The following is a 16252-nucleotide window of genomic DNA, read 5'->3' as shown; positions in this document are numbered from 1 at the left end:
TGGGTTTCCATTTCCTCCTCCAGAGCATATTCCTGACCCAGGAATCAAACCCATGTCTCCTGCATTGGCAAGTGGATTCTTTACCACTGAATTACCAGGGAAGCCCCAGTGATTAGTTATGCTGAGCACATTTTCAGGTACCTGTTGACCATTTTGTATGTCTTTCTTCTTTGGAAAAATATCTGTTCAGCTTCTCTGCCCTTTTTAAAATTGGATTGTTTGGGTGTTTTTTTTTTTTTTCCCCCCTATTGATTCTAATATAAGTTCTTTATTTTTGGCTGTGCTGGGTCTTCACTGCTGCATGTGAGCTTTCTTTAGTCACGGTGAGCAGGGACTACTCTCCATTGCAGTGCAAGGCTTCTAATTGCAGTGGCTTCTCTTTTGTGGAGCTCAGGCTCTAGGCACATGAACTTCAGTAGTTGCAGCGCACGGGCTCAGTAGTGGTGGGACAGTGGCTTAGTTGCTCTGCACCATGTGGAATCTTCCTGGACCAGGGATTGACCGGTGTTCCCTGCATTGCAAGGTAGATTCTTTAACTGCTGCACCACCAGGCAAGTCCTCATAGAGTTCTTTATATATATTGGATATTAATCCCTTATCAGATATGATTTGCAAATATTTTCTCTCATCCTATAGGTTGCCATTTCATTTTGGTGATGATTTCCCTTGTGGTACAGAAGTTTTTTAGTCTGATGTAGACTCATTTGTTTATTTTTGCTTTTATTTTGTTTGCAAGTGGTGTCAAATTCAAAAAAATCATTGCTGTTATTGATATCAGGTAACTTATCCCTATGTTTTCTTCTAAGAGTATGATGATTTCAGATCTTACATTCAAGTGTTCAATCCATTTTGAGTTTATTTTTCTGTGCAGTGTAAGATAGTGATCCAGCTTCACTTTTTTATACGTGGCTGTGTAGTTTCTCAACCTTTTTTGTACATGGATGTGTAGTTTCACTTTTTTGTGTGTGGTTGTGTAGCGTTCCAAGCATCAATCTAAGGGTCTGCTTTAGGCCAGTACTATTTTGTTCTGATTTGTGAGAACTTGGACTCTTAATTACTACCTTAAAGTTGCTCCTAGAACATAAACTGCAGCGAAATACAGAATTTCGTAAAACAAGCACTGTGTCAATGCAATAATCTTACCAATAATTATACCTAAGAAAAAATATCTGGGTAATTCTCATTTTTCAAATACCAAAACAAAAATATTAAGATACTGGTATATCAATTATTTTAACATGAATAGTATACCATAATCAAGTGTGTTTATTTTGGCAACATTGGGAAATATATTACATAATAATTTAAAGGTGAAGAAAATCATATGAATGATATCAATTAATGTCAAAAAATTATTTATAAAATGTAAATTCTATTTTGATTGAACAAATACCACAATTGTAATCTCTGACTCTTGGTGGTAAAGTAATAAAATAATTCCATTAAAGGTAAGAACAGAAAAAAAATACACTTACTCCTTCATTGTTTTTATTTTTTAAGAACTTCTAGTCAGTGCAATAAGAAAAAGATATTTAGGTGTTTGGAAGTTGTGATGAAATTTGTTATAATTACCTGCAGATTCTCAATGTGAAAATCCAAGAAAATCAATGTAACATTGATGAGAAATTCAAAGAACAATTCAGTAAGTAAGGTAAATAAAATGGACTATTAAAACAATTCAAGAACTGTTTAGGCTTATTACCCATATTTATTTCAAGGTCATTTTTATTACCAACTTACTAATACTTTGTATATTATTTTTAATTTCACAAGCCTTTTTATATTGAATATGATTTTACTGTTCTTTAAAAATCTTGTTTTAAATCTCCTGTTTTGTATTTTGATTAAATTCTCTGCCCTAGCTATTCTAAATGATCTTGGACAGAAATAACCATGTGTTCAAATGCCATTTCTTCCTTCTGAACATGTGACAGTTATTAATCATCTCTTCCCCAGCCCGAATGTGGTCTCCAAATCTTTCTCCATACAGTTATTACTAACTGATTGGCACTGGTTTATGCAATATAAGTGACTTTCCCTCCCCAGTCTAGTAATTTACTTCCATCCACCCAGTGGATTTCCACTGGGAAAGGACCATACAACCTCTAACTTGCTAAAAATTCAACTTTATTGAGTCCTCTCAGAAAGGTCAAGGGCTATAATATGTAATCTGTTAGAAAGTAAGCGCTTCTGGAAATGGGATTAGCAGAGGTGGTGACAGATTGATTCAAAGGGAACACCAAACTTTATTTTTGAATTTTCTGTAACCTGTAGCCTTAGAGTGACAAGCTTGACAGTTCTTTTATACTTAGACTGTCAAAGCCATCATTGCACCCAGTGTTTGTAGTTCATGGTCATTTCTAGCTGACAACAATACCGTGAGCTCAAGCCAGCTATTTGGGAAGGTTCAAACTTGATTAAAAATGATTAAAGAAATACCACCTGTGGGGAAAAAAAGGTGCAGAATTTCATCTGCATTTTCCCGTGGGAGTTGGTGGAGGGATATAAGAAAATAGCTTGGTTATGATGATAACACATGCATGCTGCAGAAGATAGAAACACTAACTCATTTTGTTGCAGGAAAGGGCTCAAGAGGGGCCTGTTGTTTAACACTCAGAAATGAACTGTCCAGGGAGACCCATGTGCTGACAAAACAAGAAACTTTCATAGGAAGGGGCACTTGGGTAAGTGGATCCAGGAGAACTGCTGCACAGCCTGCAGTCTCCAGTTTGACGGTGATATGGTTAGTTTCCAGGTCGTCTCTGGCCAGTCATTCTGACTCAGGGTCATTCCTGGTGGTGTGTGCATCACTCAGCCAAGATGGATTCCAGGCAGGAGCATTCTGGGAGGGTAGGATTATGGGTTGAAGTCGCTTCTCCTTTTGATCTTTCCCAGATTCTGCCAGTTGTGTTAGTAGCTTGTTCGTTCTGCATTCCTCAGTAGGACTTTCTGTTGTAAGATTAACTCATGCAAATCGTTACTATTGGGAGGTTTTGGTCAGTGCTTCCCCTAATAATTTTATCCTAGAAAATAAGCATTTAAAAACAAGATATCCTCAAAGAATTATATTAGGTACTGTGGAGTTAAAAATATATTAAAGATAAAAGGTATGCAAAGATGTATCAACCTATAGTCTTTCTTTCTAGGAGAATAAATAAACATCTGAAATTGGATTATAGCAACTGCTGGTTAAATCTTGTAAGAGACTTCCCTTTACACTTAAAGAGATGTGAATGCTCCAGGAGACTGATGAATGATTTGGCTCTGCCTTCCTTTCCACACAGATGCCATTTTACTTTTCTAGTCCATTGTTTCACTCAAGACATTTTGACCTCAGGGCACCGCTGCAAAACCCTATGGGGCTCCATTTGCACTGACAACTGCACAGCTTTATACCGCATCCTTGAATGACCTTCTTTTAATTCTTGGAAAACTGTCTTCAGTTTTCCACAACATTTGCTTCACAACATTTGCCTGTGCTTTTCCTTCTGCTTAGAATGTTGTTCCTTCACACTCCTATTTTTCGCTTGACTAATTTCTTTACATCTTGATGTCTTGGCTGACAGTTTATTAATACTTCCTCACCAAGGCCAAATGAATTATTTTCACCCCCTCCACTCTGCTCACATCCGTAATATGATATTTCTTTATTTATTGTCTCCTGTACTCCCTGCTTTTGCCTCACAGAACTAGTGAAAATGTATAAGTATATATTTTGAGTTTATTTAACATAAGTAGGTTTTGTGTTTTTTGAAAGGAAAAATGTTTACTTTCAAAACATGTTTGCTTTGTTTTATAGGCAAATTGGGCTTCCCTGCTGGCTCAGACAATAAAAAATCTGATTGCAACGCAGAACTGGGTTCAATCCCTGGGTTGGGAACATCCTCTGGAGGAGGGCATGGCAACCCATTCCATTATTCTTGCCTGGAGAATCCCCATGGACAGAGGAGCCTGGCAGGCTGCAGTCCATGGGGCTGCAAAGAGTTGGACATGACTGAGCAACTAAGCACAGTACATAGACAAGATATCTAGAAAAGCCCTTGTCATTTACTAGGCCCAAACTTAAAATATTAAATGGATAAAAAAAGTGAACAAAGACATATTACCTAAATAAATGAAGAGGAAACATAATCAGTGATGAGCTAGAAATACAGAATAAGATTTACACGAACTTGGAAGAGTGAGAAATCACTGCTAACTGAAATGATGGAAGGGGTTTCATGAACTTGGTGATAACTGTGATGAAAAGGGGCTTTTCCAATGGCTCAGCTGATAAAGAATCCGCCTGCAATGCAGGAGACATGGGAGAGACAGGTTCGATTCCTGGGTTCAGAAGATCTCCTAGAGGAGAAAATGGCAACCCACTCCAGTATTGTTGCCCAAAAAATCCCATGACAGACGAGATTGGCAGGCTACAGTCCAAGGGGTCTCAGAGACTCAAAGTATGGGGAAGAGAACTTACGAATTTTAGAATTTTAGGAGAGTTTAATACTAGTTTGTAAGAATCGTAACTCGGGAAAATCATAAATCCATTATCACCAATTAATGGTTGGGTAAATTCCGGCACGGTAACTCAGTGAAAACAATAGAATATTTTACCGACAAAATCTGTTAAGTTTAGAACAATTTGTTAAAATGTTAAGTGAAAAAGCTACACACCAGGTTTTATATGTGGAATGAGTCTAAAGAAAACATAGGAATAAACAAGAAGTGGTAGAAAACTTCGGGCAAGCCAGGCAATTCACGTTAATGATACTTGCTTTCTTCTTTGCTGTGTGGGGCGCAGCACCTGGACCAGGTGACCTCCCGCGGCGGGTCAGCTCCCGGCCCCGCCCGCCTCTGCACAGGCCCACGGAGGCCCTCGACGGCCACGCCACTGCTGCTGGCCGATGCTCCTGCTGCTGCTCCGTAAGTGGCTGCACTGGGGCCTGGGCGCTGACGGCTGGGTGTGTTGGGTGGCCAGGCCCAGTGCTGACGGCTGGGGTTGCTGGGGAGGTGAGAGGGGCAGGCTGGAGGGAGGAGTTGCACAGGTCCGGAGGCTTGCGGGGCAGCTATACAGGTGGTCCGGTGCAGCTCGGACCCAGGAGCTGCAGGGCTGGGGTCGGGCCAGGCGGGGCTGAGGGGGCTCGGAGGTGCGGTGGACCTGCGAGTGGTCCGGAACAGGCCAAGGCAGCAGCCCTGGGGAGGTAGAGGGTGGACGAGGGCTGGCTTCCCGGAGTCTGGGTTCAGTCTGCCTAGACTTAGTGGTTTCTGAGCAGCGTGTTTCGTACCTTGACCTTGGGGACCAGGTGGCTGTGGAGGGCGGCATGGGCAGACGAGCCCGAAACGTCTGACCCCGTGGAGAGACCTGGACCGCACGGCCTTTTGAGGTTGCCCTGTGTGCTTTAACCTTCGCCTCTTGCAGGATGGCATGGAGTGTGGACGCATGCGTTTCTGTCGCTGTGAATTTTAATCAGGTTACACTGACTTAGATCCTTAAGGGTTTCTGGGTGCCCACAGGAAACAGAAGGAGAGGTGGGCTGGGCCTGGCCTGGCAATGGCTCTGCACAGTTTAGTGAGTTGTAAGGAGCACTGTCACTGTTCTCTGGGTGCTGGGCCCCAGGAGTCACAGGGGGGGCTCCATCAGCGCACAGAATGCAGAAGCATTCCGTGAGTGCAGGTGTTATCCACTGCAGAATTCAGCCCCCGTGTATCTGTCCTACCGAGAAAAAACACATGCTGATTTCAACGGAAATCGCCACATGCTTTGATCCTCGGGCTGTTTAGAGCTCTCCCTGGCTCTCACCTGGTCTTCAATGATATGGGAAAATTAAGCACCAGGATCGGAAAAGATACAGGAGAGAACTGGTTGGAGCACACTCGAGTTCAGTAGGCGTGGAAACACGTGCCCTCAGGTACCTGCTGCAAATTCTCTAAACATTTCTAAATTTCTTCCTCATCTGAAGTTCTGTCTTGACAGAACGGATTATGGTTTCAGGTTTTTGTTTTGCCTGTTGTGTACAGGGAGTTCTTTGAGCTGCAGCAACAGTCACAAGAGGTGACCTTATTATAGCGCTAGAGCTTGCTCTTGCCCAGCAGGTCTACTTACTTACCAACGGAATTGCTGGAACAAGTTTTATTGTGTCAGAACGACTTACTGTTCTTTTTTCAAATTGTTAAATTTAAATTATTAAATTTAAAATTGGAGCATAGTTAATTTACAGTGTTGTGTTAATTTCTGCTGTACAGCAAAGTGATTCAATCATATATATACATTCTTTTAAAAAATATTCTTTTCCATTATGATTTATTTCAGGATCCTGAATATAATTCCCTGTGCTGTATACAGCAGGAAGGGTTGCTTTCTGTCCTAAATGTAATAGTTTGCATTTGCTGACCCCAGCCTCCCTCTCCTACTCTCCCTTTTGGCACCAGTCTGTTTCTGTTTCATAGATAGGTTCACTTGTGTCCTATTTTAGATTCCACATGGAAGTGATAGCATTTGATAGGTGTCTTTCTGACTTCACTGGTATGATAATCTCGAGTTGCATCCATGTTGCTGCAAATGGCATTATTTCACTGTTTTTTTTTAATGGCTGAGTAGTATTCCACTGTATATATGTGCCACTTCTTGTTTATCCATTCATCTGCCAATGAACAGTTAGGTTGTTTCCATGTTTTGGCTGTTGTGGATAGTACTTTGAGCATAGGGGTGTATGTACCTTTTTGAATTAGTTTTGTTTGGATATATGCCCAGGAGTGAAATTGCTGGATCATATGATAATTCTATTTTTATGTTTCTGAGGATCCCTCATGCTGATTTCCATGTTGGCTGTACCAGCTTACATTCCCGCCCCCAGTGTAGGAGGGTTGCCTTTTCTCTGCATCCTCGCTAGCACTTGTTATTTGTAGACTTTTAATGATGGCCAATCTGACTGGTGTGAAGTGGTATCTCATTGTAGTTTTGATTTTGACTTGTCTAATAAGTAGTGATATTGAGCATCTTTTCATGTGCCTATAGGCTGCCTGTATTTATTGTTTGGCAAAAAGGCTATTTTGGTCTTCTGCCCATTTTTGGATTGAATTGTTTTCTGTTGATCATTGTTCTATACTAAAAGAGCTCACATGCATTAGAAGGTTCATATTTTGTTTCATGTCTTAAAAACTCACCTAAATGAAGAGAAAAGTCTATAACTTCCCTACATTGATAGCTTGGAGTATTGTGCATGTAATTAGCTTTTTAATGTACATTCCACCTTATCTTTTAAGTTTTATATTCAATTAAAAATTTAACTTACAAATTTTTTTAGGAGGGCATGATAAGCCTGTGTAATTAATCATTATTATTTTATATTTTTAATTTTATAAAACTTCAGTAATAGCCATGCATTCCTTTATTATTAAAAATGTACCTTATTTTAAAACTAACATCATCAGTTAAACCAGCACATTTCTCAAATATAATCACTGCCAAGGAAAACTTGATATTGGGGTACCTATAACTATTCTGATTTCCATAGGATGTTCACATCAGAGTTTTAAGATGATGTGTGAGAGGACCTGTGTTTGGTAAACAACACTGAAAAATGCTGGGTTAATTAAAGTGTGGGAGCTTACTTACTTTACTACACTACATATCAGGTATAATAGTGAGGATTTTTACCCACATAATGACATTTAATACTAGCAACAATTTTATTCAGCACCGCTATCATTTCCATTATATGGATAAGGAAACTGAGATTATAAATGTCCCCAAATCTACATAATAGGTAGCAAAAACAGATCCTGTATCCAAGTCCTGTGTTTTTGCACAGTACCAGATTTGCTTCCCATATTATACAAAAATGATTTTGCTATATTCAAGAGATGGTAATTCAAGTACCCTTAAAAAAAATTAAGTACTCAAGATGAAGAGTCCAAAAGTGCGTTTTCTTTTTATGGCCTCATACTGCTGCGATCTCCTAAAGAACAGAATTTGTATGACTTTCACTAACGATAGAGTCAGGTCATATCTTTAATCTTCAAAACAAATGTTTATGCCAGAGAGTATTTTTGACATTGTAATTTATTATCTGTGTTTCAGATGGAAAAGGGATTTGAGTACTGTTGGAGATAATTTGATTTGTGCTTTGGATAGCAAATGCAGTATCAATCATTTCAACATTTTCCTATAGCTCTCTCCAAGATATTTGTTGTCAGGATGAAATGAATAAACAAAACTGCAATTTCAATATAATAGTTCTTATATCATGGTGAAAGGTGAAAGATGTATGGTTTTATGTGGGAGGAAAAAATATACAGGTTTACCTTTCCAGAGATCTGAGAGAAACCTGCCAGCTCTAAATGTTTGTAATTTCTATGACATTTCATTTGTGGGTATGTATGTCTTTAATTGCAACCTGTTGGGAGTTTAGTATTGTATCATGGCAAATTAAAAAAAAAATCTCTCATTTCAATGAAGGTTCATTTTAACTCCCATAAATAATTTGTGTCCAACATATGCCTGTAGCCTGCCAGGCTGCTCCATCCATGGGATTTGCCAAGACAAGAATACTGGAGTGGTTTGCCAATTCCTTCTCCAGGGGGTCTTCCCGACCCAGGGATCAAACTTGATCTCCTGCACTACACGCAGACTCTTTACCATCCGAGCCACCAGAGAAGCCCAACAATGCACCACTACAAAGAAAATGTCAGAGTTTAAGCCTTGACTCTTACTGAAAGGAATTTGTTCTGAAATCGGAAGAAATTACAATTGAATCTGCTTTATCGAAGACTAGTGTCTTGCCACAGTTCAGATTCTGGGAACGCTAAGGTTTTCCATGAATATTCTCTTCATGGAATCTAAATTTGAGGTTGGAATCCAATCAGAATTTATTTAAGGATGACCACAGAGCCAGAGGCAGTGAGGGGATGAAGGAAACAGCTTTGCACAGCTTTGCCGGGTTGACCTCGGTCATCCCTGCTCCATGGGCTTTAACAGCTCTCAACGTTTCTGTTTCTTCATCTGCCGAACGTAGGAATTGTGTTATCTGGATCTAATATGGTTATGTATCTGAGATGGATGGCACAGGGTTTGCTACAGAGTGAAAAATAAGTCTGGATGTCTCCTCCCAATTGCCTTGAACCCTTCACACTGTGGGATGGGTTTTGTGGGTGACATAGAGAAAAATGTCAGATAATGATTATTGAGTTGCAAGTTCTTCCAGAGGAAGGCTTAGCATTCTATTTAATCTTGATGAGTCTCAAGGCACAGAAAGACTTAACAGCCCTTAATCAGACTTAATTAGAGACTGGGTACCACCAGCAGGTTTCTAGATAGAGAAAAAGAAAAGCAAAGGAAATAATGTGGTAAGGTGATTGTAAAGAGAAGTGATAACAAAATAAGAGCTAGGCAAGGAGAGGGGGATGCAGGAAGAAGGAAGGAATACAGCAAAAGAGGCAGAAGCAAAATAGCCAAGAAAAAGAGGCATCATCAAAAATGGGGTCGTGGCTCACCGCTCATTTAAAATGGATAACCAGCAAAGGTCTACTCTATAGCACAGGGAACTCTGCTCAAAGTTATATGGCAACCTGGAGGGGAGGGGAGTTCAAGGGAGAATGGGTACATCTTTATGTATGGCTGAGTCCCTTTGCTGTCCACCTGAAACTATCACAACATTGTTAATCAGCTATTCTCCAATACAAAATAAAAAGTTTAATTAAAAAACAAGAAATGTTTGTGATCTTCTATAAACATGGCAGAATGCACACTAGAGGTCGCCTGTCCTGTGTCAGGCTTTAATGTTTAATAGCTTTTGTTCTTGGAGAAGGCAATGGCAACCCACTCCAGTACTCTTGCCTGGAAAATCCCATGGATGGAGGAGCCGGGTAAGCTGCAGTCCATGGGGTCACTAGGAGTTGGACACGACTGAGCGACTTCACTTTGACTTTTCACTTTCCTGCACTGGAGAAGAAAATGGCAACCCACTCCAGTGTTCTTGCCTGGAGAATCCCAGGGATGGGGAAGCCTGGTGGGCTGCCATCTATGGGGTCACACAGAGTCGGACATGACTGAAGCGACTTAGCAGCAGCAGCAGCAGCAGCAGCTTTTGTTCTAGCTTTGCTTTTGGTAATGAATAGGCATCGACTATTATTAATTGGTGCTATTAATTATGAACATTTTTAGCCAAAATTCAGAGAGGATTTTTTTTTTCTTGCCAGGTCCCCAGTACATAAACAGTTTTCATAATGCAGAGAATAATAAGTTCAGAAATCCCTGAGGTGGAAATCATTCAGGAAATATTTTCAACAAAATGTGTTTTGTTGTTGTTGTTTACTCGGGATAACACCAATGAACAGACCTCCCTCTTCAGGTTTTCTGGCCCTTTGTTGGTTACGTCATAATCCTTGAAATTTATCACAAGTAGGGGTAAAGACACTCCATTAGGAATGGAAGAGTAGACCCAAACGAGAAGGGTCTGTCCATGTTCAAGCTCCATTAACATGGCCTTCATGATCATCAGGGCACCAGTCTCTCTGTTTTTAAAAATAAAGAAAATCGACAGAGATGACATTCCCCACCGCTACCCAGAATAATTTTCTCTCATTTGGGGTACTGAAAGTAGACCTTCTCTATTCTTCATCAGAAATATTTCAAAGTAATAAACACAAGAAGATCTCATAATATTTTTTATAAATATAAAGCCTGAGAAATGTGTTCTCTTTCTTTCCTAAAAACCTATCGTGTATCTCCTGGGCATGGAACTCACTGAGTCATCCTGTTCCACGGTCTTTTAATGGCAGGATTAAAACATTACATGCTCACAGAGGAAAGAAGCAGCAAGGTAGCACAAGTTGTTGATGCATGTTAATGATAATGTACGTATTTTAATTTTCTTTAAGTTAAAAATATAATTAGCAAATGGTTGATAATAAATGTAAGTAGCACACCCTGGGACAGGCAGTCCGGATTCATACCCAGAGCTGCCATACATGTGCTGTGTGATGTTGGGCAACTCTCTTGACCTCCCTGTCCCTCATCTTTCCAGAGTTACCTAGAGTATAAGTTCACAAAAATCAAGGAATGATATAAATATTTTGGGCTTCCCAGGTGGTGCTAGTGGTAAAGAACCCACCTACCAATGTAGGACATAGACATGGGTTCCATCCCTGGGTTGGGAAGATCACCTGGAGGAGGGCATGCCAACCCACTCCAGTATTCTTGCCTGGAGAATCCCATGGATGGAGGAGCCTGGCAAGCTACAGTCCATGGGGTCACTAAGAGTTGGATCTGACTGAAGTGACTTAGCACAGCAATTAAATATTTCACCAATGAGAATTTGGGTATTGGTCTAAATAAATAAATGTGGGCATCAAATAGATCAAGGGTTTAGATTCTATTAGATGCAATTAAATAATTTTATTTTTAAATGTAAATATATATGATATGCTAGAAATTATATATTTTACAACTATTTATATTTGTAATAAAAAGTTTTATCTGTCACCTCTAAATATGTGAAGAGGTACATAGTTTTTCAATGTATTTTTAGGGGTAACAGCATAAATTTTAAAAGATCATGGATGTAAATTTCTCACTTAATAAAATGGTTATAAAATGAAAATTAGTTTTGGTGTATAGCTATGGTGATTATATGAAGTACAGTATCATATTACCTTTATTAATAATTTATTACCTTTATTAACAATTAAGATAAAGATTCCTAGCATCTAGAAGTCAATTAAGATTTGATAAGATTTTTTTTATGAGATTTGTTAAGATTTTTTTTCATAAAAATTTTATGAAATCCCTAATAAACTAGTGGCTCTTTTCAGTCACATACCTCTGAAGTAGTAATCAGCATCTGAAATGTAAAATTCAGAAGCATCTCAAAAAAGTTTGACGAAAAGTTGTATATTCAACAGATTTAAAGTAGCATTTTGGCATTATATTCCACTGCACACAGCAGAGCAATCAAATTATGCAGCATTTTTAAGATTCACATCAGTGATTTGGCACTATTTTCTTGTCAGTTTGATTCTCAAACTTTCATAACAGCCTAAAATTGATGAATCATGGATAATGGAATAATTGTCTTTTCACTGAAAAAAAAAAAAACAACACCTTTAACATTTTAAATACCAAGCTTTTAGGGGGAAATGTTAATGATTCAATGTTTGTCATCACCTTTACCCAGAAAGAAATTTCTATTTCTTCACACCTAAACATGCACACATTCCAAGCAGAAAAAATGACAAAGAAGGTCACACAGAGGTGACATTACAGTACCTTTCCAAGTGTGGTTCAAATGTAACAAAGACGGATTGCCTGGGTAAAGAAGAAAGAGGAAAATTTTATTTTTAACTATTAAGAATGGTTACATTGAGGGGGAAAAAACCTAAAAGCATTCATTAGAAAGAAAGTTCACCTTTTCCTCCATATACTTCTGACTCTTTTGCAATAAGTTATTCATGTATTGTGTGAATTAAAAGATATACCCTTACATCAGAATGAAAGAGGAACTTACTGTCCAGATGTCCTTTATGGCGATTTCACTTCCTTTCTTCTTTTGAATCAGTGGCAATATTATTTAATTTACTGTGCTGTTCTGTGATTTTAAAGGATTTCACTTACCTTTTTTCAATATATTAGCCATAATACTCTAATTGTTGCTGTCGTTTAGTCACTAAGTTCTGTCTCTTTTGCCACCCTGTGGGCTGTAGCCCGCCAGACTCCTGTCCACGGGATTTCCCAGGCAGGAATACCGGAGTGAGCTGCCTTTTCCTTAACCCATGTCGCCTGCATTGGCAGACGACTTCTTTACCACTGAGCTACCAGGGAAGCAATATAGGCAGGTGTTAAATTCCCTACTTAACATATGGGAAAACAGGATATTAGGGAGGCAGATTGATTTTCCCATGGATATATAGCCAGTGGGCTTCCCTGGTGGCTCAGATGGGAAAGCATCTGCGGGTTTGATCTCTGGGTCGGGAAGATCCCTTGGAGAAGGAAATTGCTGCCCATTCCAGTATTCTTGTCTGCAAAATCCCATGGTCGGAGGAGCCTGGTAGATTATGGACCATGGGGTTGCAAAGAGTCTGAGAGGACTGAGCAACTTTCACTTTCACTTTTTCATATAGCTAGTCTACAAACCTCATCTATCATTAGCACATTCAGAACTTTTTTCTCTAACAGAATGGAGCATCCATCTTCAAAATGGAAGAAAACTTAACTTGTAAAATAGAGAATGAAATGTGGGTTATCAGGGTCTGGGATTTTGGGGAGATGTGGTTTAAGGGTACAGATTTATAACTAGTAGATAAATTGTGGAGATCTAGTGCACAGCAAAAATACTGTATTATGAACTTCGAAATTGCTAAGAGACTAGATCTTAATTGATGTGAAAGTTGCTCAGTCTTTGTGACCCCATGGGCTATATAGTCCATGGAATTCTTCAGGCCAGAATACTGGAGTGGATAGCCTTTCCCTTTTCCAGGGGATCTTCCCAACCCATGGATCAAACCCAGGTCTCCCACACTGCAGATGGATTCTTTACCAGCTGAGCCACAAGGGAAGCCCCCTTAATTGGGCTCACCATAAAAAAGAAATGAGAATTATGTGATGTGATAGAGGTGTTAGCTAATGTTAGGGTGGTAATCATATTGCAATATATAAATGTACCAAACCAACATTTTGTACACTTTAAACTTACATAATGTTACATGTCATTTATATCTCAGTAAAAACAGTTTTTAAATGGAAAAAAAGGAAAAATAGAGCTATTGCTGAAGGTTCCAGTTTCTCCTCTAAGATTTTTCAGTCTCATTCTCAGTCTCTCATACTCTGGTTCAATATTCAAGTGTCAGTCATGTTAAGGCATCTGGATAAGAGTGAAAGGAAAGCAAGAGCTCATTTGTACTTAGATTTTAAGAACTAGAGAAATATTACAAGAATGACTTCAGCATTTGTTCGGTATTTCAGAAAGGTACTTAGAGTGTTGCTGTGAAGTCAGTATGTTAAAACATGCAAAGTCTTTAGGAAATTAACTTGCCTGGTGTCACGTTTTGTTTTTGTTTTGTTTTTAAATAACAATATTCAGCAATAGTAAGGATTTTGTTAAGGTCAGTGCCTTCAACTTTCCTGTTACTTTTAGTGACTTCACTACCTGAAATATCTGATAAATTATTCATAGCTGTAAGGAAATGGCCATACCTTCTGGTTGGTATTTTAAAATAATGACAGATTCTAGAATGCTTGCTCTAACAGAGAATGTCGGCTGTGGCTAGGGCAGCAGTAATGCTCCCAATTTCCAGCCCTTTTCTCAATAACCAGGAAGCAAGCATGTCGTTTTGCCAGGGAGACGTTTCTAACCACCAATACAAGTGGCACTAAGAAAGCACAAGGGAGCCATTAGTTCAGAGGTGGGGTAATTATCTTCACTGCAGTTTTTATGCTCCCTCTTCTAGCACTCATTTTTGGATCTGGTCTTTGTAAGTCACCTGATACGGCAATTTTTAAATCTGAAAGATGAATATACCTGTCAGAGAATGTTGCTATGAGAAAGTGATCAGAATTGGAAGATGGTTCTGAAAATTACATGACACCCATCTTGCTAATTACTGGCAATCGCCTGTAATTACAGTATGGAGAGAAGCTCAACGCCCCACCAGTGTGGCTTCTGTTCTGAGCATAAGCAGAGTCTTATGCTCTTATGTGCTCTGTTATGGGACAAGAAAGTCAGAATAAAGAAGGTAGAGTTGGGATACTTTCTAGTACATTATTAATATAGTGAAGACATGATCATTATTCACGAATTTGAAAATGCTTGGATATTATTCTGTATATGCATGAACACTGATGCAAACATATTTGGAAAAAGTATCTTTAGTTACTACCCAAATAGAGAATAGACACTAATTACATATATTGGTGACCATTTATTTCTGGCCTACTGTTAATCATAGGGGGCTCAATGTCATCAAGAAGTAAGGTTAGTTGGAATAGATATTTGACTTCTAGGGAGATTATAAGGAGAGAAAAGAACTATATAGGGAGAAAGAATATGCATTTTCAGATCATTTTAATAGTTTTGTAATATTCAGAAATATTTTACAAAGACCCATTAATTCTAACACTTAACATTTCTTTTAGGGGACCCTGATTGAATCTTGACTTATTTGCCCAGATGTTTGTAACAAAAGGATCATTATGTTCTTTCATTCCGTGTCACCGTTTCTACATAATGGCTGTTTTATTTTGAATGAATTGATGAGGCAGCTTTCACAGAAATATCACTAATATACTTAAAAGCACCTTTCACAGCCTCAGAACAATGCCTCCACTTCAGTTCCCAATTGTCATCCCCACCCCTCTGCACCCCACCTGCTTCAACTTTCACTGTTACAATTCCTAATGGTAGTTTTCCCGCACATTGCCTGTGAGCTTAAGTGAGGGAAAATTTATGTCAGGATGTTCTGCTGACATAATGTACGCCCAAGAGAGATGCAGTCTACAAGGTAGAAGAGGAGTGCAAGAAGTTAAGTGAGGAGCAGGGCTGCTGACATTCTAGGAGTTTCATAAGTCAAGTTGCAACTTCTTGAACTCACCTTAATAAGTTTACATGTCAATCTTCTTCCTTCTAGATTTTATATCAGTTCAGCCAGCTTCCAACACAGACACTCAAAAACGATTCCTGTGTACTCTAACCTATTTTGTGAACAGTCCATAATCCAGGTTGTCATCAATGTGTGTGAGTAAAATTTCAGAATTACAGGTGATGAAATGGTCATGATAATAGATTCTTTGTAGAAGCTTGAAAGTAGGGAGGCATCAGCAGTGAGGGAGCAGGAGAGAGAATTACCCTTGCACACTAATTTAATGAGGCCAGAGTTAATGTCTTTAGTGTCTCCCAACCAAACTACTTCCCAGGTGGCTCAGTGGGTAAAGAACCTGCCTGCCAATGCAGGAGACCTGGGTTTGATCCCTGGGTTGGGAAGGTCCCCTGGAGGAAGGCATGGCAACCCTCTCTAGTCTTCTTGCCTGGAGAATACTATGGACAGATGAGCTTGGCAGGCTACAGTCCATAGGGTCGCAAAGAGTCAGACACAACTGGAGTGACTGAGCATGCAAGTACGCAACCAAAATACAAAAACAAATGATCCTAGATATATACTTAAAACATCTAAAAGTTATATGAGAAAACCTTTAAAATAATTATTCATTGTAAAAATTGGACTTCAATAAATAGAAAAGTAATATGTTCATAGTTAGAGAGTCCAAGGAATATTGGCA

Source organism: Capricornis sumatraensis, chromosome 10, assembly GCF_032405125.1.
Source record: "Capricornis sumatraensis isolate serow.1 chromosome 10, serow.2, whole genome shotgun sequence".
In the NCBI taxonomy this organism is placed as follows: Eukaryota; Metazoa; Chordata; class Mammalia; order Artiodactyla; family Bovidae; genus Capricornis; species Capricornis sumatraensis.
Note: the sequence above shows the minus strand (reverse complement) of the source record.